At 40.9% G+C, this 25,484-nt stretch overlaps 2 protein-coding genes across 5 annotated transcripts in view; both read right to left on the reverse strand.

The window, feature by feature from the left end:
* The window catches only part of LOC131918736 (zinc finger protein 431-like), a 61,235-nt gene extending 45,245 nt beyond the window's left edge, over positions 1-15,990 (reverse strand). The window contains exons 1-2 of the mRNA XM_059272945.1: positions 15,735-15,990; positions 2,350-2,447 (exon numbers count right to left, since the gene is read on the reverse strand). The gene's annotated coding sequence lies outside the window, so the exon portion shown is untranslated. The remainder of the gene's footprint in view (positions 1-2,349; positions 2,448-15,734) is intronic.
* Positions 1-25,484, reverse strand: part of Epm2a (EPM2A glucan phosphatase, laforin) — a 105,052-nt gene that overhangs the window by 68,245 nt on the left and 11,323 nt on the right. The window contains exon 1 of one of the 4 annotated variants that reach the window (XM_059272741.1): positions 6,452-6,548. The exons of 2 other annotated variants lie outside the window; for them this stretch is intronic. The gene's annotated coding sequence lies outside the window, so the exon portion shown is untranslated. Of the gene's footprint in view, positions 1-2,354; positions 2,446-6,451; positions 6,549-25,484 lie in introns of those variants that run through there. One more of the 4 variants, XM_059272742.1, reaches the window with a different exon arrangement.

Raw genomic sequence — 25,484 nt, forward strand, 5'->3', positions numbered from 1 at the left:
ATGTGCTTGGCCAAGTGTTACTCACTAACCGGTCAGTGTGACCTTCCTAGCCTGAGAAAAACTGTGTGACATCATGTGTTATGAGAATGGGTCGGACCCTGAATATGTAACATATAATTGTCCAGAGTTGGCTGTGAGAGGAAGGAGGAGGAGTGAGGGAGTATGTGAGTGAATGTGTGTGTGTGCTGAAATGGAGATGTAGCTGAATTTGCAGAAGCAATGAGAGAGAGAGAGAGAGAGAGAGAGAGAGAGAGAGAGAGAGAGAGTGTTTGTGTGCTGAAAGACTGATGTAGCTGAATATAAAGAAGTGAGAGAGTAAGTAAGAAAATGAGTGAGTAAAGAGTGAGTGATGGTGTAGAAATGTGTGTGTGTGTGTGTGTGTGTGTGTGTGTGTGTGTGTGATGACAGAGAGAGAGAGCTGTGTGAAGGAACTGCTGCTATGTAGAAGACCTGTGTAAAATAAAGAGCTTGTGTTAGAGTGTGGGGGGAGATGTGCAGAGGGACCTGAGAAGAGAAAATGGGTAGCTAGGCAGGGACAGAGCAAGAGAAATTTTTCAGAGAACGAGACTTTTTAAGGTTAAGAAAAAGAGAAAGTTACCATCAGAAAGTGTGTGTTTCTTTTTTTTTTCCCTCTCAGATATAAAAGGTCTAGCCCTCAGATAAGACTTTTCCCTAAGCCCTCGACGCATTCATGGATTTTTTTTTTCATACCCTGGGTAGCTGGAGGCTGCCTCCCCCCAAGCTACTGATACTAGATGAACTACTTTTAAAACTGACTAACAGAGGACCAGGAGAAGGCAAGGTGTGGTGGTGAGAGCCTTTAATCCCAGCACTCAGCAGGCAGAGGCAGGCAGATAGATCTCTTTGAGTTCAAGGATAGCCTGGTCTATATGGTGAATTCCAGGCCAACTCGAACTACACAGTGAGGCCTTGTCTTAAAATAGATTAGACAGACAGACAGACAGACAGATATAAACACCATTTAAAAATAGATATATGTTTTAAAAATCAGATTTTTATCTGGGCATGTTATCTGTCCAGACTAGACTGGTCAATGTCAATTATTTATTATCATTCATTTAAAATAAATAAACATAAAAACAGTTCATAAGGCTGAAATAAAGACAAACCAATCTGTATCATTGCTTAAACTGTAGAAAAGGATCAGTTAAACCAACAAAGCACCAGCTTCCTCAGAGCGTGTTTGGCCACCATCACATTTGCTGATTAAGTCAAATCGGGTGAGTCTCAAGAAAATGGCGACCGGTCCCAAAACCTGGCATTCCACTGCCCACTGCAGATGGAGAAACCCCAGAACAAACTCATCATTCTCACAAGTTTTATAAGGCTGAAGACTAGGGTTAAAGTAAGTTTAGTTTTTATAAACTGAAATCATGATGAAAAAGCATCATTTATCGGGTAAGTGTAGACCTCTTAAGCAAAATAAAACGTATTTATTATTCATGCTATTTGTTTAAATATATCCTCCTTGGAATTTAATTACTTTACAGTTTTCACTTCTAGCATATGAACATAAATCCTGAGCCTAACACATTAATCTCTAATTTTAGCTATTAATTCACCCCATCTGTCCCTACTTCAGAAACTATCAGTGGATAAAGCAGCAAAAAATATGGGAGACTTGTTGCAAACTCTCTGGCATTGTAATATTGTTCTAATGGCAAAAAAATAAAGAGAGAGAGAGAAAGAACAGAAAACAAACATCCGAGATGTGTCGTCTGCCAGCTGCTTGCTCCTTGAGGGTGGGTCAGGCTGCAGCAGGCCTTGGTAAACTAGAATGTGACCGTAGAAAGCAGCTGAGGTTGGCTGCAGTGGTGGAGAGGGCCGGGCTGTCGCACATAATAGGAAAATCGGCTGAGGTGAAATTAAAGGAGAGAATAGAGAAAGCTGTGCAGAGGGTGAAGAGAAGACTATGTCAGAACAAAAAGAAAGAAGAAGAAGAAATCCAGTTAGCAAACAGTCTAAGGTGAAACGGGACAGCAGACATTCTGGCTGTGAGACCATCAAAGGAAAACCCTACAGGGCAAGCATCGTAGTGTTTAATTGGACGTTGTTTGCACTTGCAATTAATTATCCTCTTCTCTCCAACCTTCATTGTAACCCTTTGTATTCCTTCACAGAATTCTAGTGTGAAGAGAAAATAGAGGGTACACTAATGAAAATTTATTTAAAAACTGAAGTCTTTGCTTATGCTGACTTGCTATAGACAAAGCTGTAAGAAATCATATTTGCCAGACTGAGCAATATCACAATAATAAAGCAAAGGATGGCTCAGAGGATGTAAACCGTTCTCACAATGCAGGCATCCGGAGAGAGTTTCCATCCTACCTCACCTGTAGGATCAGAGAGCAGACTATCTTCCCATATTGTAGGAAGGCCAGAACTCAAAGATAACTCTTGGTGGAGTACTTTATAAGTTTCAGAGCCTGCAGAGACAGATGGAACGAAGTGCTTCAAAAAAAAAGCAATCACAATAGAAAATCATAAGTATGACTTACCTAGAACATCTTTACTTACAAGATTTTTATCTCATTAAATCACTCAATCATTATGATGCACAAACTAAATGCAAAATTTCAGTGAACAGCATGTTGTGCTAATGGCAAAAGAAAAATGGACTGATAAAAATTAGCAAGACAAAGACCCATTAGGAGATGGAAGTTCTGTACTAATTCAGGTAGGTATAGAGTTTTTAAAAGTCCAGCTCACTTACGACAATTACAAATTAAAATAATTAGGGATTACATTGATAAGGAATACCATGATTAGAATCTTAGAATTGGGCTGGAGAGATGGCTCAGAGGATAAGAGCACTGATTGCTCTTCCAGAGGTCCTGAGTTCAATTCCCAGCCACATGGTGGCTCAACCATCTGTAATGAGATCTGGTGCCCTCTTCTGGTCTGCAGTCATACATGCTGTGTACATGATAAATAAACAAAACTTTAAAAAAAAAGAATCTTAGAATTAAAACAGAAATGAAGCATGCACATACAGGAAGGTGATTTCAACAAAGGTAGCCAGAACACAAAACAGGGAAAGGACAATCTCTCCAGCAAATGGTTTAAAAAAAAAAAAAAATCAGGAAATTCACATGCAAAAGAATGAGAATGCACATTGGGGGAAACGTTATATGACCACACACAACAACAGATTGACAGCATCCCCATCTAAATCCTAATGACATTCTTCACAGAACTAGAGAAAACAAAAGGCTTCCATATGAGAGCGAATGCATCACATACTAGATCTCGGGGTATATTCTAGAGCCACAGAAACAAAAGTAACATGGTGCTGACACAAAAACGAACATGAGAACACTGTAATACAAGACTGAGAAAACCAGTCAGTTGTAGCAAGCTACTTCTTGCCAAGCTCCCAAAGGCATCCTTCAGAGAAAAAAAGACTGACAGACAGTGCTGAGAAACTGGCTTTCTACGTGCAGGAGAATGAAATGGGATTCATTTCCCCACCTTTCATAAAAAAACCAATCCAAAATGGATCGAAAAACTTTCAAACTGCTATAGGAAAATATGGATAAAACACTTCAAGATACAAGGACAGGGACTGGATTGATGGACCAGCCATTAAGAGGTCAAACTGTGCTTCCAGAGGACGAGAATCTGGTTATCAGCACCTACGTCAGGTGGCTCACAATTCCCAAAAAGTCTAGCTCCAGGGGTTCTGATGACATCTTTTGGTCTTCCCAGGGATCTGCAGTCACATGCACAAATGCACATAATTAATTCAGAAATAAATCTTTAGTAGAGATAATATGCATAAACAGGATTTCTATAGCATAGGAAATAACGGCAAAGATTGACACATGGGATTGCGTGACATTAAGAGGCTTTTACAAATCAAAGCTAACAATCACCAGAGTGGAGAAACCACCTAGAGATTTGAGGGGAAAATATTTGCTAACTACACATCAGGCAAGGGATTAATACACAGGCTACATGCAAAGCTGTAAAAATTAAACACCTAAAACCCAAGTCATCCAATCAATAAATGAGTTAATGGACTGAATAGACAGTTCATAAAAGAAGAAATACAAATGATCAATAAATATTGGAAAGTGTTTAATAGCCCTAGCCATCCAGGAAATGCAAATTAGAACCACCATGAGATTCCATCTCGCCTCAGTCAAAATGGCTTTCAACCAGAAAACAGTGAAGTGTGAAGATCTGAGTTCAGATCCCCAGCACCCACACAAAAGGCTGGCACAGCAGCTCACATCTGTAACTTCATCACTGGAGGAGCAGACATCCACAGATTCCTGCGTAACACTGGCCAGACTGCCTAGCTTGAGTCAGTGAACTTCAGGTTCTTTAAAAGACCCTGAAAACTAAACTAACATGACTATAATTTTGATTATCATAGAAGATTAATTATTAATCTGTATTTTTAATTATCCATTACAATCTAAATGAGTTACACAAACATAATACCTCAAATGAGAATAGAAATATATATATATATATACCGTATAACAAAATTAACTTTAAATTTGTATCAATAAACTAAAATCCACAGCAATGTAAAACATTTCAAACAAGTTGTTGCTCTTTAAAAGTAGGTTCAACAATCTACCCTTTTATCCTATCATATCTATATCCTATATATCTCTATCATATCCCCCTTTCCTCTTTTAGAACGATATTGTATTTATAATTAACCTGTTCTAAATGAAAATATTGGTTTTTCTCTGTCCCACACTAGAGGGCTCTTATGATATGGGACACAAGAATCTCTCAACCTTTTCTTTTAGGAATATGTTTGGGTTTATAGAAGGAGTCAGCCAATTCCATCTCTAAAGCCAGCTTGGTATATCTGGGAATTTTGAGCATGATTTTTTTATACTACTTCCTGCTGGATGAGAGCACTATATTCTTTTTTTTTTTTTTTTTTTTTTTTTTTTGGTTTTTCGAGACAGGGTTTCTCTGTGTAGCTTTGCGCCTTTCCTGGGACTCACTTGGTAGCCCAGGCTGGCCTCGAACTCACAGAGATCCGCCTGGCTCTGCCTCCCGAGTGCTGGGATTAAAGGCGTGCGCCACCACCGCCTGGCATATTCTTATCACGACATAAGAAATTTTTAGGATTATGGAGTAGTCCATGAGGCTGTATTGTCTGAGCCAGTTGTCTTGAAACCATTCTGGCTGTTGGATCATCTGGGCCATGGTGTCATCAGAGACCTTTCAGGGGGTCTTGGCTGGTCAAACCTGATGTATCTTAATCTGGAACAAATCCATAGCCTCTGGCTTTCTGTGGAAACAAAAGCAGAGCCTCCTTTCCAAAGTAACATATCCTTATATCCAAATTTTGAAGTCACGATATCTTTAAAATATATATATTGGATTAACTCCGCTATCTTTACAATCAAAAATCTCTCTGCAGTTAAAAACCCCAAAGACAACACAACCCAGATTCTCTGTGTGATATCCATCTTTACGTGGCTTATTTTTTATATTATTTTTACTTTGTCTTTAAAGAATTTTTTTTTAAACTTTCTATTTCTTTACTATAACAGTCTATATTCCTTTTTTTTTCTCTTTCAAGCCTACATACACTTTTACACACACTGCAAGCCATTTAAAGTCTTGTTCCATCTGCATCTGTCATTTTTTTTATAATTTATTTTATTTTATCCACATTGGTGTGAAGGTATCAGATCTGCTGGAACTGGAGTTATAGACAGTTGTGAGCTGCCATGTGGGTGCTGGGAATTGAACCCGGGTCCTCTGGAAGAGCAGTGCTCCTAACCCCTGAGCCAACTCTCCAGCCCTGAATCTGTCTTATTGTGAATCTATTGCTTAAACTGCAGCATTTCTAAGACTGAAATGGCCGCTGTGGCTGCTGGCTCCGCCCATGCCCTCTTTCCAACATGGCGGTAGGGCGTTTACCGCCAGGTCTAGGAGCCAACTCCCAGAAGCAGTGGGTCTACGGTTCTATCAAAGCAGTGTGTAGCCCAGAAACCTCTCTTTTTTTTTTTAGACTAGCAAAGGCTAACTCCACCACGCACCATGTTGCACGGCTTACAGAAACCTCTGTGTAACTAGGCGGAAATAGGTCAAGCCCACATGTCTCGAGTCCGCCATAGCGTAGCTGAAGCCCACATATTGCGGCATCTCGCCACCCGCTTGAGACATGTTTCCGGCTCCTTTTAGAATTGGTTATTAAGTATTTTCAGGTTTTAGGTGGAAACTCGAGCCGTTGGGTGCCATTTGTAGCTAGAGTTTTCCTGCCTGGCCCACGGTCAGGACAAATCTCTCACCCGCCAGTCCCACAGCTCTCAAACCCAACCGAGTAAAAACAGAGACTTATATTGCTTACAAACTGTATGGCCGTGGTAGGCTTCTTGCTAGCTGTTCTTACATCTTAAATTAACCCATTTCTAGTAATCTAGAAGTTGCCACGTGGCTCATGGCTTACCGGTATCTTAACATCTGCTTCTCATCGTGGCGGCTGGCGGCGTCTCTCTGCCTCAGCCTTCCACTTCCCAGAATTCTCCTCTCCTTGCCCCGCCTACACTTCCTGCCTGACTGCTGGTCAATCAGCTCTTTATTTATCAATGAGTCATCCACAGCAGCAGTCCTAGGAGAGGGCAGTGGGGGAGGGTGACAAATGAGAACAAAGTATCATGATACCACAATGAAACTCACGACTTTGTACACTAATCTAAATATTAATTTTTTTTTTTCGAGACAGGGTTTCTCTGTGTAGTTTTAGTGCCTGTCCTGGATCTCGCCCTGTAGACAAGGCTGGCCTCGAACTCACAGAGATCCACCTGACTCTGCCTCTCCAGTGCTGGGATTAAAGGTGTACACCACCACCACCTGGCATAATGGGCTGGAGAGATGGCTCAGCCGTTAAAGGCTAGGCTCGCAATCAAAAATAAAAATTAATTTTTAAATTGAAAATTTTTCAAAATAAGACTTTAAAATGTCTAAGAGGTTCATGAAAAATACTCAACATTGGTAATCATTTGGGAAATACAAATTTAAAGTCAGGTGATGTCATCACTTTACACCTGTCAGAATGGCTATTACAGAAGCTAAAAGATGGCTAGCATTAGTGAGTAAAACAAAGCTCACAACATCATTAGTAGACACCCAGTCAGTGCAGTCATCATGGCAAAGAGATACAACAAAAAGCTAAATACAGAAATCATGAGAGCCAGCAACCCACTTCTAGATATATCCAGTCAAAGCATTTGAAATTAATACACAAAAGAGGTATTTAAACTCCTAAACCCCCTACAGCATCACTCACGATAGTCAAGACATAGCAACAGCCTGTGTGTTCGTCAGCACAAATAAAGGAAATCTGGTTCACATACATAAGGGATTCTATGCATCATAAAAAAGACAAACCCATCATTTGAAATAACATCCATGAACCTGCAATACCTTATGTTAAGCAGAACAGACAGGTGCCAAAAGACAACTCAAGATCATATTCACATGAGGAAACTAAACAATCTTTACTCATAAAAACACAAAGTAGGAAAGTGGTTACCAGAGGCTGGAGGGTTCAAGAGGAATAATGAGATTTTTTTTCAAAGTGCACAGATTCACTTAGACAAGAGCAGTGAGTTTTTGAGATCTACAGCATAGAAGGATGGTAACAGTAAAATATATGTATTTCACAAGTACTAGGAGTAAACATTGAAAGCTTCTCCACAAAAATAGTAAGTGATACATGGCATCTTAATTAACTTGATTTATCCAGTCATTCATGCACATAAATTAAAATATCACATTGTACCACATAAATGTACATGGCTAGTAATTATTCATTTAAAATATCAATAAAATACATGAAAACATTATTTAACAAAGCTAGGATTTCAAGCACCAGGGAGAAAAAAAATCAAGCACAACAGAGTCATCACAGCAATAAACAGTTGGTATAATGCTCTGTGCATATACGTTTCAAGGTAGAAAATTTACTGTGGAACATGCTACTGCTTTACGGGGAATAAATAGTACAATGAATGTAGACTACATAATCATCAGCCTTTCTGTGCATCTGTACATGAAAACTTGTCTAGCCTTTTTAGTTGCAAATGAGCCACACAGCCTTAAAGCAATTATTTGATGGAATTACGAGTTAGTGGACTAACAGCTCTGTACAGAATTGGTTTGGCCTCATTTGTTCCCATTAGCAACCACACTCTGGATTCTTGGAGAAAATAACTAAGTTCTTGAGACAGTTGTTTAGAAGTCTGCTGCAATGCTTTGGTCCTCTCGAAGGTAAGCCTGAGGCACAGAGAAAAGAACAGGAGGCAGGAATAACATGGCTCAGATTTGGACTCACTGCCCTGCCTTCAGGAAAGCTCTCCAGGGGAAAACTCCCAAAGAGCCTAGGTCAGCTCTATGATGCCAGGGTATTCATCAATCTCATTACCAGGGTAGGCCAGTTCAGGCACCCTCTCCACTACTGCTAGTAGTCTAGGCTGGGTTCATCCCCGTGGATTTCTGGGAATTTCCCTAGCACCAGGTTTCTCCCTAACCCCATAATCAGATTGGTGAATACCCTACCTGTCATTATAGAGCCTTCATCCAGTAACTGATGGAAGCAGATGCCAAGATCCACAACCAACACTAGGCCGAGCTCCAGGAGGCCAGTCAAAAAGAGAAAAGAGGGATTATATGAGCAAGAGGAGTCAAGATCATGATGGGGAAATCTACAGAGACAACTGAACCAGCTCATAGGAACTCATGAACTTTAGACCAACAGCTTGTAGCCTGCATGTGACCGGACTAAGGCCTCTGCATATGGGAGACAGTTGTGCAGCTTGGTCTGTTTGAGAGGCCCCTGGCTGTGGGATCAGAATCTATCCCTGGTGCATGAGCAGGCTTTTTGGAGCCCATTACCTGTGGTGGGACGCCTTACTCAGCCTAGATGCAGTGGGGAGGAGCTTGGTCCTGCTTCAACTAAATGTACCAGGCTTTCCTGACTCCCCATGGGAGCCCTTACCCTTTGGGAGGAGGGGATGAGGGGAATGGGGAAGGCTAGAAGGGAGTGGGAAGAGAGATGAGTGGGGGATCTGTGGTTGGTATGTAAAATGAACTTAAATTCTTAAATTAAAAAAAAAGGAAGACATTAGATAATGCATCTTTGAGAAGTTAGATGGAAGGGTGTGGGTGAATATGATCTAAAGACAATACGTGTATGTTTAAAATTCTCAAAGAATTAATAAAGTGTTATGTATTTGAAAAATAAAAAAAAGAGACCCTAGGTTGGTTCAGCTCTGAATTTTAAAGAAATGTTTCATTTTAAAGACCTGTCAAGCAGGCCAGACAACACCAGAGGGAGATCTCTGTGATTAAGGAAATGGGGATAATGGAAGCTTTTTTCTATCTAAATCAAAGTTTAATATGATGAAGGAGGCAGACTTAAATGGGGGTGGAGAATGACTTCTTTCCAAAAGATATTTACTAATCATTTACTGTCTCATAGACATGGATTGAATTGTGCCTCTCCAAATCCCACATACTGAAGCCCTAACTCCATAAGCCCATATTTGGAAACAGGAAAATATGAAGGTAAGGTGAGATAGGAAGGTCAGGCCACGATCTAACCTGTCCCAAGTCCCTATCAGGGAAGTAAGAACAAGAGACACTAACCCTTCTCTCCCCAACACCCCTCACAAGCACTGAGAACATAGTCATGTGCAAGCTGGGATGAGCCTGATCTTGCTGATTAGACAAAATTTTTATAAGGCAACTATTATTTAAATGAGTTAAATTATGAAATTGTAAATTGTATAAATTATACACAGAATATTCAGAGATCGTAGAGAAGCTATGCCTCCATAGCATTTTCCAAGTACGAAGACTACAAAGTGGTATTGAAACAGACTCTTAGAAGCACGAGCTCATTATAAAGAAAATTAAGATAGTCTTTCATAGATGGAGAAGTTTAAAGATGGAACACACTAGAGAAGGAAGCATCAGTGAGAGCTGGAACTTAGGGGTTATGACAGAGAAATGGGATGGGTTTTAGGCTGTGATTGGCACATATGATGAGGAGTACAACAATGTATGAATGAGAACAATTCAAAGCAGACAATGATGAGACCAAATTAATCCAAGGGGTAGAGAAAGCAACAACCATTCAGTCCGCAATGCATATTACTTACCAAAGCAATACACTATAATACAACTGTATTTCATGGCTTGGGTAAGAGAAGAACTGAATGATATCTACCTTTAATCATGAAAAAGGCATACTCACAAGTTCTTTCACTATAATGAAACACCTGAGATATTTAACTTAGAGAAAAGGTTTACTTTGTTCCATGGTTCAGGAAGCTCCTGTCCAAATATGAGCCAGCTCATCACGTGCTCTGGCCTCTGGAAGGGGTACGATATGGCAGTGGTGGAGAGTCTGCATGCGGTAAACCAAACTGCTCACCTCATAAGCCAGGAATCAAGAAGCAGGAACAATAGGAGGAAATCAGAGTCACACTACTGCAATCGAGAGTAAATCCCCAGTAACCCAAGGGTTTCCTAAAAGCACCTTCGAATAGGGCCACCCTGGGGACTAATGTTTTAATGCAGCAAGCCAAGCTATGGGAGATAGTAAGCAAATAATACTTTTACCCGTCAGTTACACTTTCATTTGAAATTAAACACAATAACCAAGTTCTCCTTCTATAATTTCTAGGGAAAATCAGAAACTTAAATTCTTCTTAACAGTTTGACTCAAAGCATCAAGACTAAATTATTAATTCCCCATTCAGTGGAACTACAACTTATCAAGAAACCAAAAGATTTGGACACCTATTGTGAGAGGGTCAAATCACTTGGTAGCTAGTTGTACTGTGGTTCAAGGGATGAAGCAAAGAAGGCCAGTTTGCTGACGTGATCTACTTTGAATGACTGGAGACAGTTGCAGAATTCTGCATTTACTGTCTGTTACACACAGAGATGTTTATTAATGAGCTTAATAAATTTAATTGGCCTAATACATTTTAATGTTGGTATTTCTATTGCCATTAAAACAATTTTACAGTTGTGTCTAGACTTTTGCTATTGTTGTCAGATTGACAGGTCATTTTTTTTTTCCTCTCTCCGTAGCTCTCCCAGAATTGACTAGTGATTTCACTGTGTTTAACACATGAACACAAGTCCAAGTTTTAAAAGTAGATACAACGCTTACCTTACTGTTAGTCTCGCTAAATAAAACAAACGTTAGGTCTATGAGATGACGACTCAGTAAGTAAGAGCACTTGCCACTAAGCCTGACCACCTGAGTTCCATCCCTGACATCTACATGTTGGAAGGAGAGAAGCAACTCCTGAAAGTTATACTCCGACCTCCATACATGTGCTATGGCACAGAAGTGCCCACATACATACACATGGAAGCACACAAAAAAAAAACAATTAATTAAAAAAAAATGCTCCAAATCATATTTTGCTGCTTCATTTGACATACCCAGAAGCCTATGAAAATGCTTCCATCTCACCCCTTTGTATAAACAAGTGTACTCCCAGCACTGAGCCACAAGCCAGTATCCTCCTAGGTAGCCGAATCTCGGCACAGCCAGTATTAGGATGCAGAGAACATAGAGCCATCATACTGATCCCAGGAATTCCTCAGAACATGAAGAATTATCTTGCTTCCAACTCCACCCTAACGCAGCCTGGCAAACATTCATTTTAGCAGTTTCACAGTAAGTATTCTGGCATGAAATATCTCTTCAATTAAGTTTTTTTTTTTACAATGTAGATTAAGTAGTTTAATAAAACATTCCCTTCAGTTGATCTAGTTCTGCTGTCAAAACCATCCGTTTTATGTGTCAGCTTCTGCTACACAATGTATTTCAGGAGTGTTATGGACATGCAGCTATAGTGAGCATCACATAGACCCTGATCTAGTTCCTGGAAAGGAACTAGAAATGCAAAGCTAATTGTGGTAGAGGACTGAGCTTTCACATGTAACTTTTTTAAACACTAAACTATTCTTGAAAAATGATAAATCACGTTGTTTTAAAGACTTTCAATGAGGTGTTATATAACTAGGGAGCTCAAGTCATACAGAGATTTTTTTTTCTTTTTCTTTTTCTTTTTTTTTGTTTTTGTTTTTGGTTTTTCGAGACAGGGTTTCTCTGTGTCGCTTTGCGCCTTTTCTGGAACTCACTTGGTAGCCCAGGCTGGCCTCGAACTCACAGAAATCCGCCTGCCTCTGCCTCCCGAGTGCTGGGATTAAAGGTGTGCGCCACCACCGCCCGGCTCACACAGAGATTTTTATCCCATTATACACTGCATTTATGAGGATGATCCCATAAAATTATACCACTACAAAGGTTATTACATCTTGGTTTCTGTAGTATACTCTTGATGTTTGTACAATGATGAAGTTGCCTAACAACACATTTCTTTTTTGTTTGTTTGTTTTTGTTTTTTTTTTTTGGTTTTTTTTTTTTTTTTTTTTTTTTTTTGGTTTTTCGAGACAGGGTTTCTCTGTGTAGCTTTGCGCCTTTCCTGGGACTCACTTGGTAGTCCAGGCTGGCCTGGAACTCACAGAGATCCGCCTGGCTCTGCCTCCCGAGTGCTGGGATTAAAGGCGTGCGCCACCACCGCCCGGCAACAACACATTTCTAGAACATAACTCTGCAGATAAATGTTATGGGGCTGTTTCTTAGAATTTGCCATCATTGCAAATAACACAGGTGTAGGATTACACCTGAAAAAAATTATTAATCATGGTGACGTAAACCGAAGTCTGTCCCACAAAATGAGGATGGAAGACGAGATGGCCCAGAACCAGTCAATATTAAGTTCCTTGTAAAACCCAAAGCCTTGTCACCCTGAACACACAGACTCTGTTGTCATGCTTGTCAACCCATCCAGAGAGGGTGACCCCTCAGCTTCATATCTGGAACCCCAAAGAAGGGAGAAGCACATGCCAAGTAGTTGAATGTCCCATTTTAGGAGAAAAGTTGATGCTCTCATGGCAACTTATTCCAAAAGATTTCACTCATCTCACTGCCTACAATTAACGGCATTTATATATAGGTCAATGGCTAAGCATGGGAGTAAGATAAAAAATTCTACTAGCTATGGAAAATGGGGAGAAGTAAACGCTTCCCATGGTAAGTACATCATCTTTTGCAATGAAGACATCTGTGGGACAACCTGACTTAACTCAAAAAGTTTTGTTTATTAGAGCTACCATGGATGTGTGTGCATATGACGCATGAATAGCGTGCTGCAGAGCACATAGACAGGTTAAAGGAAACCTCAGTCTCGTCTTCCTCCGTGGGACCCAAGGATCAAACTCAGGTTGTCAGGCTTGTGCAGCAGGTGCTTACCTGCTGAGCCATCCCTCCTGTCTGCCAGTACATTACACTGTTAGATATATTTAACTTCCAGTTAAGTAAATCAATAATAAAATAACATCATTTTAATGTACTTGATTAAAAAAACTGAAGGTACTCACATACACATAAACAGATTATTTTTCTGGTTCTTAACTGTGCTTACTTTTACTAACTCTTTGCTATAATACGGGATTCTCCTCCAAACCCGTGCCTTAAGCCACCCCCCAAATCCATCCTCTCCTAGTTTTCCAACTGTTCCCCACCACTTATAATTGTACCTAGGGCCTCAAGCATGCTAAGTAAGTGCTCTACCACTGAGCTCTTTCCCCAGCCTACTTTGTAATTATTTTGTTTAGAGACAGCATTTTACTAAGTCACCCAAACTAGCCTTAAATTCATTTCATAGCCCAGATAAGCCCCGAGTTTATGATCATCCTGCAACAGGCCCCTGGGTATCTGGGAGTATCAGCCTACATCACCGGTCCCAGCTATACCATCATTTCTTTTAAACTACCTTTTCTATGGCTAGCCTGCCTCCACCCAACACTCCCATTCCCTATTACTCTTCATTTGGTAACACTACAATATGGCATTTTTCCTCAGTACTCCACTGGAGACTTTAAATGAAATCATCTCCTAACTGCCACATTAATTTTTCATCTTTTTTTACCTGCCTGTGATACTCAAAACCATGGCATCCTCTGGTGAAGCCCTCCTCTACATATTCATCATGCTGTTGTCCCGGAAGACCTCAAGTGTGACCTCATGATTCGGACTCAGACTTCATTCCAAGCCCCACGGTCATCTCTCTGGGTTCAGGGATGCTCATGCTCGTACATAAAGTGGTGGGGCATTTGCATATAACATGCACATCCTCAGTATACTTCAAGCTATCTCTAGGCTTCTTGTGGTACCTAATATGACCCTAAGGTGACAAAAATAGTTGTAGCACTTTATCATTTAAGAACTAGTAGCAAGAGAAAAGTCTGTACATGTTCAGTGCAGATGCAATTTTTTCATATATTTTTGACTCAGGGTTGGTTGGTACATGCCAGATGTGGAATCTAACAATAGAGAAGGCTGAGTGCCTTGTTTACTGTTTGTACAGAGTCAGTAATGAGAAAATCATTTAAGCAACCTGTGCTTGTGTCTTCTCACTTGCAGAAAAAGGACAAATAGTCCTAACAACCTCATGGGGTTGCTACGAGGGAATCAATTAGATAGTCCATTAAAAGGATTTAACACAGGAACTAACACAGTTGGTGTTCCACAACTCAGTAGCAGCTCTTATCTATGACTCTTCTCTAGCAAATCCCAATCCTTCTAGCTTGCAGGAAAATCTGCACACTAATTTGTAGAACACTACTGAAACATGTTTAGATGATTTGGACAACAGCTCTGTGCAGACTGTGTTTCCAGACAAGATCATAGTAACAGTAACTCCATATGGGCCCATGTGATTTTTTTTTTTTTTTTTTTTTTTTTTTTTTTTTTTTTTTTTGGTTTTTCGAGACAGGGTTTCTCTGTGTAGCTTTGCAACTTTTCCTGGAACTCACTTGGTAGCCCACGCTGGCCTCGAACTCACAGAGATCCGCCTGTCTCTGCCTCCCGAGTGCTGGGATTAAAGGCGTGCGCCACCACCGCCCGGCTGCATGTGATTTTTTTTTCCCAGTAATTCATTTAGTTTACAAAAATTTCTGGCCAAACCATGGAAACTGCCCCTGAAAACTGAAAGTAATTAAAACTCCAAAATCTTTCCTCTTGATTACATTAAAGGTTAATAATTTTCTTCTTTTCTATTCTTGTAAAATAATGCAAATATAAGAATTCATTTCTACTGATTTCTTCTTACTGGTTTAATCCTATTTGGGGGAGAACATATTTGAATACTAATTCCCTCAAACAAATTACTGACTCTCCCTATTTTTCCTTGCCAGAAAATTTGACAAACATGCTTCCTGACGAGAGCTGAGCAGGAAGGGACCTGATGAAGGTTACTCTGGCTCTCACTCACTCTATCTCCACACTGGTATATCAATCAGAGTCCTGGAGAACCCACTTGTTCACCTTCCATGAATCTTCTTAACTAACTCATTGGCAAGCACCTCCATTTTCAAATTTATAGACAAAGAAATCGTGTGGGGTCTCTGGAATCCTTTCCTGAAAATGAAAGTCACCATTCCTGACACATTTTACCCCTTAGACAAACAGGGACTGGTCTTTTATCAGAAATGAATTCAAAGGTGATTTTCAAAACATCAGAAATGCATAATGATGATGAAATTGAAGAGGTTTTTCACTTTATGTGGTTTACAACATCCTTTATAAATCAGTGCAAAATTATGAACTAACTCATCAGAAACAGGTTTTAAAGACTTACCTGCCGGGGACCAGCCTCAGCAGTTTTAGGGGTCTGAAGGACGGGATACCTGGAAGGTGTAGTAACGACTCAGAGACAGTGCTCATGCAAGCTGACAGGTCACTTGGGACTTCTGCAGTAGCTTCTGCTACAGCTTCTGCTTTTGCCTTGGTAACCTCACTCTTTTATTTTCATAAGCAAGGGGAAACAGAAAAGGGGAAATCACCCAATACGGAGTGTTCTCATGATTCCAAAGATTATTCTTAGAAAATCACCAATATATTCTTCATCATCTTTGATTAAACACAGAAACTACCCCAGGTTTAACACCAAAGCAAGCATAATTTATTTTTATTATTAATGATTATACAATCTTCTGAGCACTTAACCCAGAGGCTAGCAACATGCAATTTCGCAAAAAAGGTAAAAATAAGAACAGTGGTTAATGTACCAGACAATCATTTCCTTCTCGCACAGCCTGCCCTGACCTCAAGACCCCTACGGCCGCCTAAGTTCCTCCTCAGCCCTCTGCAAACACCAAGCCCCATGACTGGTGGGCCACAATGACCTCAGACAAGAAATCTGCCCCTGTAAGTCAGCGACTTTTCTTTCTTATCCCAACAGTTCCAAGGAAGACCTGATCCAATTTTCAGAGCTTCCATGAAAGGAGCTCACCTTTCCTGGCAGCTCTTTTTAATCTAGGAACCCAATAAAACTTGCAGCAATCACTTCAACTATTGCCACCTTGTCTCCACACTCCTTCAAAAGGAATCAAAATATCTGGATTAAAGTTGCCATCTCCCTTTCTTGGTGGAGGCCACTATTTTCCTCCTATTCTAGGTTCCCACACTTTTAGTTTGTCATCCCATCTATATGTTACTCCATCCACAGTCTTCAGCCAGTACCCCTTAGGGTCTCAAGTTTTACACAATGCCCTTGGAATATCCTCAGAAACTGAAATATTCATCATGGCCAATTTGAGTCCAGTGCGCTGATACACATCATACCATGTGCTATAGTTGACCACACATTTGGTACAGTTTATCCAAGCCTGAAAAGCTTCCCCAGGCTGCAAGTTCTTTCCCATGACCTGCATAACTGCCTTAACCCCAGCCTGGGTGATCATCTCTGTATAATTTCCCATGAAATTTGTTTCATTCCCATCCCGTTTCACAGCAAGTACTGTTGGTCTAGGAACACAGAACATGAAGATCAGATAGAAGAAAAAGACTAGCACCACAAGAAGTAACTATATGGAGAACTTGACATGTGCATGCCATAAATCACAACCTTGGGACACGTAGGCATTTCTGCCTTGGCCCTCTAGAGGCATGCAAAGCAGAAGATCCAGAGAGCAACACGCGGAGGGTTGGTGGTCCACAATCTCGGGTCCCTTATCTCCAGTTTCTGCTGGCAGCAAGTCAGGCATCTTATATGCCGTCCCCGGCACTTACCCACATAACGTCCACAAGTCCTCATGGTTCTATATAGGACAAGGATGTAGTTTACAAAAGACAAAAAGGAAAACTAGTCTGATGACACACACCTGTAACCCTATGGGATTTAGAGGTGGACTTGGTTGACTGAGAAACCAAGGTCATTCCCTTGTATAGTGAGTTCGAGGCTAGCCTAGGCTACATGGGACCATAACTCCAAAAAAAAAAAAAAAAAAAAAGGTAAGTGAGGAGGTGGGGGACATGCTTCAGAAACATACTCCAGACATTTTAAAGTAAAATGACCTTTTTCCTTCCTGAAAACAGCAAAGAGTTTATTTGACAAAAGGCAATTAAGATTTTTGTATCATGTTTCAGTTGTTTAAAAGCAAACATAACCTCTATCTGGATCAAATTTTATAAACAACTTTAAACGGCCTAATACTTCAAAGCAGCTATTTTCTCTTGGATAAAATGCAGTACTTGTGGTGCTATCAAAAGTGCCCCCGCCTGAGTGGACACTAACAGTCACTACACTGCTGAATAACTCTTAAATTTGTCCTTTGTAACAGGGTAAGAATATTGTAACACACACAGATGTTCACTCATAGAGAAGCCTTAACATCAACAGACATCAGCAAGGACTCATTTATTGTGGTTCACACAGCACTTTTCTCATGCAATTCATCTCGTTGAATCAGCTCTCCAGGAAATTCTGACACAGAGCGAACCGATAAGAAGCCACGATAACGCCTGTCTCGACCCTGTCATCATGGTCTCAAAGGCACAGGTGTGACCACAGTGGGGTGATCTGACATAAAGAGCACAGTTGACATCGTTGTCAGAAGCATCCGCACAAGGACTCAGGAGATGACTCAGTGGACGGAGCCCTGACCTCACAAGGGTGAGGAACTGAATTTGGATTCCCACCACCCATTTAACGCTGAACGCTCTAGCACACATCTGTCATCCCAGTGCTAACCTCCCAAAGATGGGAGGAGGCAGGAGACTGCCCAGAAGCTCACAGGCCAGCCAGCTTGACATCCACAGAAGCCAACAACCGACTCAAACAGGGTAGAAGGCTCAGATCAACAGCCATGGTTGCCCTCTGACCTCCATATGTGTGCCCATGCTCACACACATATATGCATGCACATCATACACACACTCCCAAAGATTCTATAACAAGCTGTGTACAACCTGAGATTATTTTAAATATAGTTGCTAAAGCATACAGAAAGAACAAATGCCAGGATTATTTTAAGGATATTTTAAGTGATCTTAATTACCACATCAAAGTAATTTACATACTTTGGAGCAACATAAAACTAATACTTTACTTCTTCTCGCATGAAATCATTCTAGAAGTACTAAATCTTATGAAACTCTCTGTTTTGACTGAATGGGAAATTTGTTTTAGAATTCTTTGGGATGCAGTGGGCATGTAGAAACAGGGAGAAAAAGAGGATTGGGAGAGAAAGAGGAACTCATTTAAACTATAACAAGCTGGATGTGGAGGTACACACCTTTCATCCCAGATCTTGGGGGGCAGAGGCAGGTGGGTCTGTGTGAGTGAAAGGCCGCAGTGGTCTGCATATTGACTTTCACACTGACTTTCAGGCCAGCCAGAGAAAGGAAGTGGAGAGAGGAAGAGAGACAGAGTGAGGTCACACACAAACTGCACACGAGAGCACCAATGAAACACTGCCACCCAGTGGAATCAGACAGACAAACGTCTTTAAAGGACGGCAAGAATTTCACGGCACAGTCAGAATACAGAAATGAATCTTCGCAATGTCTGACAGCTTAAAAAATCCAGTTGTACATACAGCAGAACGGTTATTACCTGAGTCTGATAATGGAGTCCATGTTTATGCAGTAGCAAAACCTAGAGCTCCTAGCTCCCAGTATCCCCTGTTCACCCACAGGGCCACTCCTAAGGAGCCTGTGAGTCCTGCTCTTGCCCAAACTCTGACCTCCACAGAGGTTAGACTGAGACTCAGGCCACCAAGGTTCCAGGCACGTCCAAAGTATCTCAAAACAGCCTGAGAGGGAAGTCACTGACATGAAAATGCTTGGAAGACTTCTATTATTTTCCTTTAAAAATTGTAAAATTTGGTTCTATTTCAAGAATGAGTATATCGATTCTAATTTTTAAATGTTTTCTGTTTTCCAATGTCTCTTTTAAAAAACGGAGTTCTGGACAATGTTCTATCCTTATCCAGCATAACAAACTCGGCTCACTGGCACACGATGACACTGAAGAAGAGAACTGAAGAAGAGTGTGAATACTTCAGTTAGAGATCCTGGAAAGTGACTTTCATCAGTTCATTCATTCACCGAGTGTCTAATAAAGTATCAAGAATTGTTTTAGGCTTTCAGACATGCTAGAATAACATGTGTTCTCACATGGTAGACGGACAATTCTTTTAAAATATGTATTTAGATGTGATGTGCTAATATATAGTAGACAAGCAGACAGGAAAAAGGTCTTTATAATGCTGTGAGTATGGAGCCTGGCTCTGAGATCCAGTTCTGCACACATCACTACGTCACCACAAACCCATCAGAACCACTTGTGTCTACATCATAGCACGTGGATTACTGTACATATACCTAGTTAGGTGGGAGCATCAGGGCCTGCATGTACATGTGATATCTAGAATCAATATATTAGCTAATTAACTAACAGAATTCCAAGTCCATAAAGAGTTGAGTGATGTCAACAGAGACAGGAAGTACACAAGTCATACATACAGATATCCAACATCGGCCAGCTGGGCCTTGGGCTTCCTAGCCTCCAGAGCTATGAAAAACAAGTTTCCTTCATTTATAATTAATTACCTCAACTAAGGTATTTTTGTTATATCAAGGCAAACAGACTATGACATCACCTCTAACTGGTTTTCACACCACAGCAAGACCGATGGAATGAAGATAGCCTAGTTCTCTGTGGAACTGAGACTGCCATAGTTGAAACAGAAATCCATGGGATGGGCATGGCACTAAGAAAGGAAGTCATAGGATGCTGACGAGAAATTAAACTATTAACAGCCCGACTTCAGGAAATGGGAAGAAAAAGTGGGCAAAAGTATGTAATCAGGAGTCTGGGGGTAACTAGACTGTATTAAGTTTACATTTTTATTTTCTAAGAAGTAAAATCCATCAAATAATTTTGATAGTGTGTGACATTATCCCACCTAACTTTAGGAAGATAATTCTTCATAGAAATGTGAGGATTGCGAGGCTGTGGTGGCACACGCCTTTAATCCCAGCACTCGGGAAGCAGAAGCAGGCAGATCTCTGTGAGTTCGAGGCCAGCCTGGTCTCCAAAGCGAGTTCCAGGAAAGGCACAAAGCTACATAGAGAAACCCTGCCTCGAAAAAACCAAAAAAAAAGAAAAAAAAAAAAAGAAATGTGAGGATTGATAGAAAAGAAATGCAATAGTGACAGCATGTGGAAGGCCACTGAAATAACAAGGAACGATCTAGACATCTATAGCATAAGGACTGGAACGAAAATATAAATGTCTGGGATGGATGCGGAGTATATTCTAACTGCAGAATCTAACAGCTGAATTCACACCAGTTCTTCATCAGAAGTACCTGGATAACTATAATTTTTTTTTTCATTCTACAATCAGTACCAGGACTATTAAATTAAAATCCCTATGAGTGTGGTCAAAGAAATATTTATCACACCCAGGATCTTACAATGCAGGCAGCCCAACCTACGTTCTCTCTCCATAGGCTTGAGTGACTTAGGATGCAGGATGTTTAATTCAGGAACACAGAAAGAAGTCCAGCAAGGGTTTATAAAGAAGTATGGTTCATGGGGTCGGGATGCATAATGTGAAACCCACAAGGAATCAATTTTTAAAAAAAGAATTATGGTTCACATATACTGACTTTCACATAGTCACATGACTTCCATGTGTAAAACTCCGGTAGAAACTGAATGTGTTAACATGCAGCCCAGAAAAGCTCTATGAACTAGAAACATATGGTCATAAGACTGGAGGATGGATGTACTTTCAGAGAAAGAACATAGCATGAAATAAGCAATGTGCAGAAAGAAGAGCAAAGGTCACTGCTATGGAACAATCCTTTTCTACACTATGAATATGAAGACTCTCATTGGTTAATAAAAAACTGACAGGCTGGTAGTTGGGCAGGAAGTTAGGTGAGAAAGCCTATGATGAGAAGAAGGAGGTCAGAGTTAGGAGTCTCCAGCCAGACACAGAGGAAGCAAGATTGGAATGTCATACTGAGAACACGTACCAAGCCACGTGGCTAAGCACTGATAAGAATTATGGGTTAATTCAAGTGTAAGAGCTAGTTAGCAGTAAGCCTACAGGCCAACCACTTATAAGTAATATTAAGCCTCTGTGTCAATTATTTGGCAATCAGCTGCCAGGTATTTGGGAGTTGCTGGCGGGGCAGAAACTTCCGCTTACAGAACACTTAGACTTCAATGCTCAGAAAGACGGCAATTAAGGGTTGACAGAGTGCTGCAAGGCGCAAAAATATACAAAGTAGGATTTCACCTGATTATGACAAAGCTAATACCTGGAAGAAGCCAAAGGCCTTCCAGAGGTCAAGCTGAGGCTCAAGGAGCCTTGGTGATATTTGGCTTTTGATTATCAGTCGTTTTCTGCTATGAGTTTCTTGTGTGCTATTGTAGCTTTCCCATTGTTTACTGGGTACCATTTCCCCTCCACTAAAGGAATATTTAGATAACCTGCGCTGACAGCTATGCACAGCCAGAACCCCAGTTCAAGCCTCCCTGTAATTATGGTTATTGGCAGCATCCGGCCAGGTCCATCCCCAGACAGAGGAAAGTACCTTATCAGAGATACCTCTGTACTCTCTAAGAACAGACTTAAGCATCCAGACTGTTTGAGAAGGCCTGGCAGATGTGCCAATCAAGCTTAACTTCCTCCTTTCCCAAATCTTACCTCTAGTTCCAGATCTCCGTGTAACTATCACCAGAGGCATCTAGCTGTACACAGGCTGCCTAGCGACCGAGCACTTTCCCCCACCCTGCAGAAAAACGGCAGGCAGATAGCTTGGACAGATAGGAGCCACTGGAAAAAAAGAAGACAGTTTTATTTTCTCCCATTGACCTAGCAACTTATAGATTGTTGTTGTTGTTGTTGTTGTTGTTGTTGTTTTGAGACAGGGTTTCTCTGTGTAGTTTTGCACCTTTCATGGAACTCACTCTGTAGCCCAGGCTGGCCTTGAACTCACAAAGATCCACCTGGCTCTAGCTCTTGAGTGCTGGGATTAAAGGCGTGTGCCACCACTGCCCGGCAACTTACAGATTTTTAACATTTTCTACCAATCACGTTTAAGATTATAGTTGAGCACATAAGATCCCTCTTCTTAGATATTACCCAAATTTAGCCTTTAGTTAATTCATTAGTCACTTCCCTTTGGGGTTGCAAACAATAATTAACAATTACTGCCCCTCTATGTAATTGTTATCACCCCTCCATTTAACCCTGGTAGCCTGACAATCACTGCCTGGGGAAACTCTTACCTGCCTTTATGACCACACAAGAATTCAAACCTGGTGACCTTGCTCGACCAGGGGACTGCTATTGCTTGGGTTTATAACTGGACTCTGGAGAGACTTGGGGGGAACGGAGAGACAGAACGGAAAGGGACAAGGAGAATTTTGTCCAGAGAGAACGTGTGGACGAGATGGAAGATGAGGAAGAGTCAGATGGGGAAGTACTAGTTGGGTAAGAACGAGATAAAAAGGACCTAGATGAGGCAAAATTAAGACAAGAGAATTGCCGGGCGGTGGTGGCGCACGCCTTTAATCCCAGCACTAGGGAGGCAGAGCCAGGCGGATCTCTGTGAGTTCGAGGCCAGCCTGGGCTACCAAGTGAGTTCCAGGAAAGGCGCAAAGCTACACAGAGAAACCCTGTCTCGAAAAAAAAAAAAAAAAAAAAGACGAGAGAATTAAGATAGAACTTAGAGGGAGCAGTAGACAAATACAGAGAGAACTCAGGCAAGGAAGGAGCTAGGCATGCGAGCAGAATAGAAGCTTGCAGAGAGAGAGGACTCACACAGAATAATAAAGTTTATAGACTAAGGAGTTTCGTGTACATAGATTCATTTCTTTTCATCAAAAGTTAATTATAAAAATAAAAATCTATTATTAGATTCTTCCTGGACACTAGGAGGGGACTATCGAGGGGCTGGACCCCCATAATCACCGACAACAGGGAAAGGGTAGATGTACCCCAGAGATAATTCCATTCTGTTAACATTAAACCATCCCACCTTACTTATTTACAACGAAGTGAAGAACTCCATGAAACCAATGCATACATTTCAAAGTTAATGTTAGGGCATTAGCTGCCACACTAGTCCATGCCCCACCTTTGTGCTGGGGATACACAAAACTCAAAAATGTATTCATACACTTTGTCTCACCTCACCACCAACTCCCTTGTTTCTTCTTCTACTCAAAACAGGTGTGTGTGTGTGTGTGTGTGTGTGTGTGTGTGTGTGAGACAATGAACATGTGGCGGTAGGAAGATGACTTTGAGAACACATTTCTCTCTTTCCACCTTGTGGCAGACTCTCTCTTGTTGTGTATGCTGTGTTCTCCAGGCTGACCGATCTTCTCCTATCTGAACCTCCCATCTCACTGTAGGAGTGCCAGGATTACAGAGGTTAGCCACTACATCCATCTTTTTATGGGTTCCAGGGATCCAACTCAGCTCCTATGGCTTGTGTAGCTGCTAAGCAATCTCATCCACTGGTCCTCAAAGGAGACAACTTTTTAAAATGATTTATCTTCATTTCTATAATTACAGTGAAATGATAAATTTGATATGCTATAGTTTTCATTAGATACCAAACTCAAAATAGTATGTCTCCTACAAAGCCTTCCTTAACCCTCTTTCCCAAACTCCCAAAAAGAATAACCTTCTTCCACATCTCTAAGTATTATAGCTTCTCAAACTTCTGAACAGTTCTTAACAGGCCGTGTGTGTGTGTGTGTGTGTGTGTGTGTGTGTGTGTGTGTGTTATAAAACTTTATTTTTCTACAACAGCAGCCACAATTCCAAGTGTATAAGGTAGTCACAAAGGTGTTAAAGTTAATTAATAAATAAATAAAATGATGATTCTGATTTACAAGGCTTATGTTGGGGAAGTGTGCTTATTGTTTGGATTTGTGAGGCATGGTCTCCTATAGCTCAGGCTTGCCCTGAGCTCTTGAATCTCCTTGCTCCACTTCCTGCATACTGGGACTACAGCCACGGACCACTAATCCTGGGTTTCCTATTTTTTTTTACTTGGGAAGAAGAAGTAATGGTGGTATTTTCGCAATGACTAAAATCAAATTTAGGGAGCACTGGATTTTTAGGGCAAGAGCTTGAGTTCTAGTAACCCCAACAAGCCATTTGTTCCCATATGCCAACTAAATAGATGACTAGTAATACAAGCCTAGAGAAGAGGTGTGGCCACACTGGGAAGAGGAACAAATAAAGGTCTGAGCAGAGATACATCCAGGGGACCAGAGACCTGCACAAACAAGCAGTCCTGCTCAAGGTGTGTTCTGCTCAGTCACTGTTTCAGCTCTGGTTCTACAGGTGGTCTGGAATATTCCTTATCTGTCACCATTTGAAGAGTTCAGCCTGGATCCTACCAGATGACCAATTCTGCTGCAAGATGCAGCTTTGCCTTCATGGATAGTTACCCTCCAGGGGTAGGAGAGTGGGTCTGTCCAGGAACTTTTATTCTTCCTGGAATTTAAGGTGACTACAGATTGGGGAAAGAGATTTACCCATATTCCTTCAGCCTTGGATGAAATAGTTAGGCAGAGCTCTGAGGGAGTAACATGCCACAGTGCAGATATAATCAGGTGCCCCAAAGGGAAGGACACACAGAATGAAGGCAGAGAATACAGGCTTCTGTGACCTCATGAGAGCTGGTGTTTTTCTACAGAAGCAGCTTCTACTTCAAAGATCTAAGCAATATGAAAGCATGGAATTTTGTGAAATTAACACTTTCACTGTATAGCATCTTTCCCTTTGCAAACCTAGAATATCTAGTTTCTCTTTTTAAAAAGGTTTAATGTGGATTGTGTCTTTCTACATCTTTATTTCCAATTCGATTGACCTGTGCATAGTATCTAAGTGTCTTTCTCTGACAACAGATTTTCTTTATTCACTATCCAAAGACAATCAAATCAAGTGAAAATCTCATGTCCAAATTCACAAGGAGTAAAACTGAAGGCTATTGCTCCTGCGGGAGCACTCACAAACACACACACACACACACACACATACACACACACACACACACACACAAACACA

Source organism: Peromyscus eremicus, chromosome 8b (genome assembly GCF_949786415.1).
Source record: "Peromyscus eremicus chromosome 8b, PerEre_H2_v1, whole genome shotgun sequence".
NCBI lineage: Eukaryota > Metazoa > Chordata > Mammalia > Rodentia > Cricetidae > Peromyscus > Peromyscus eremicus.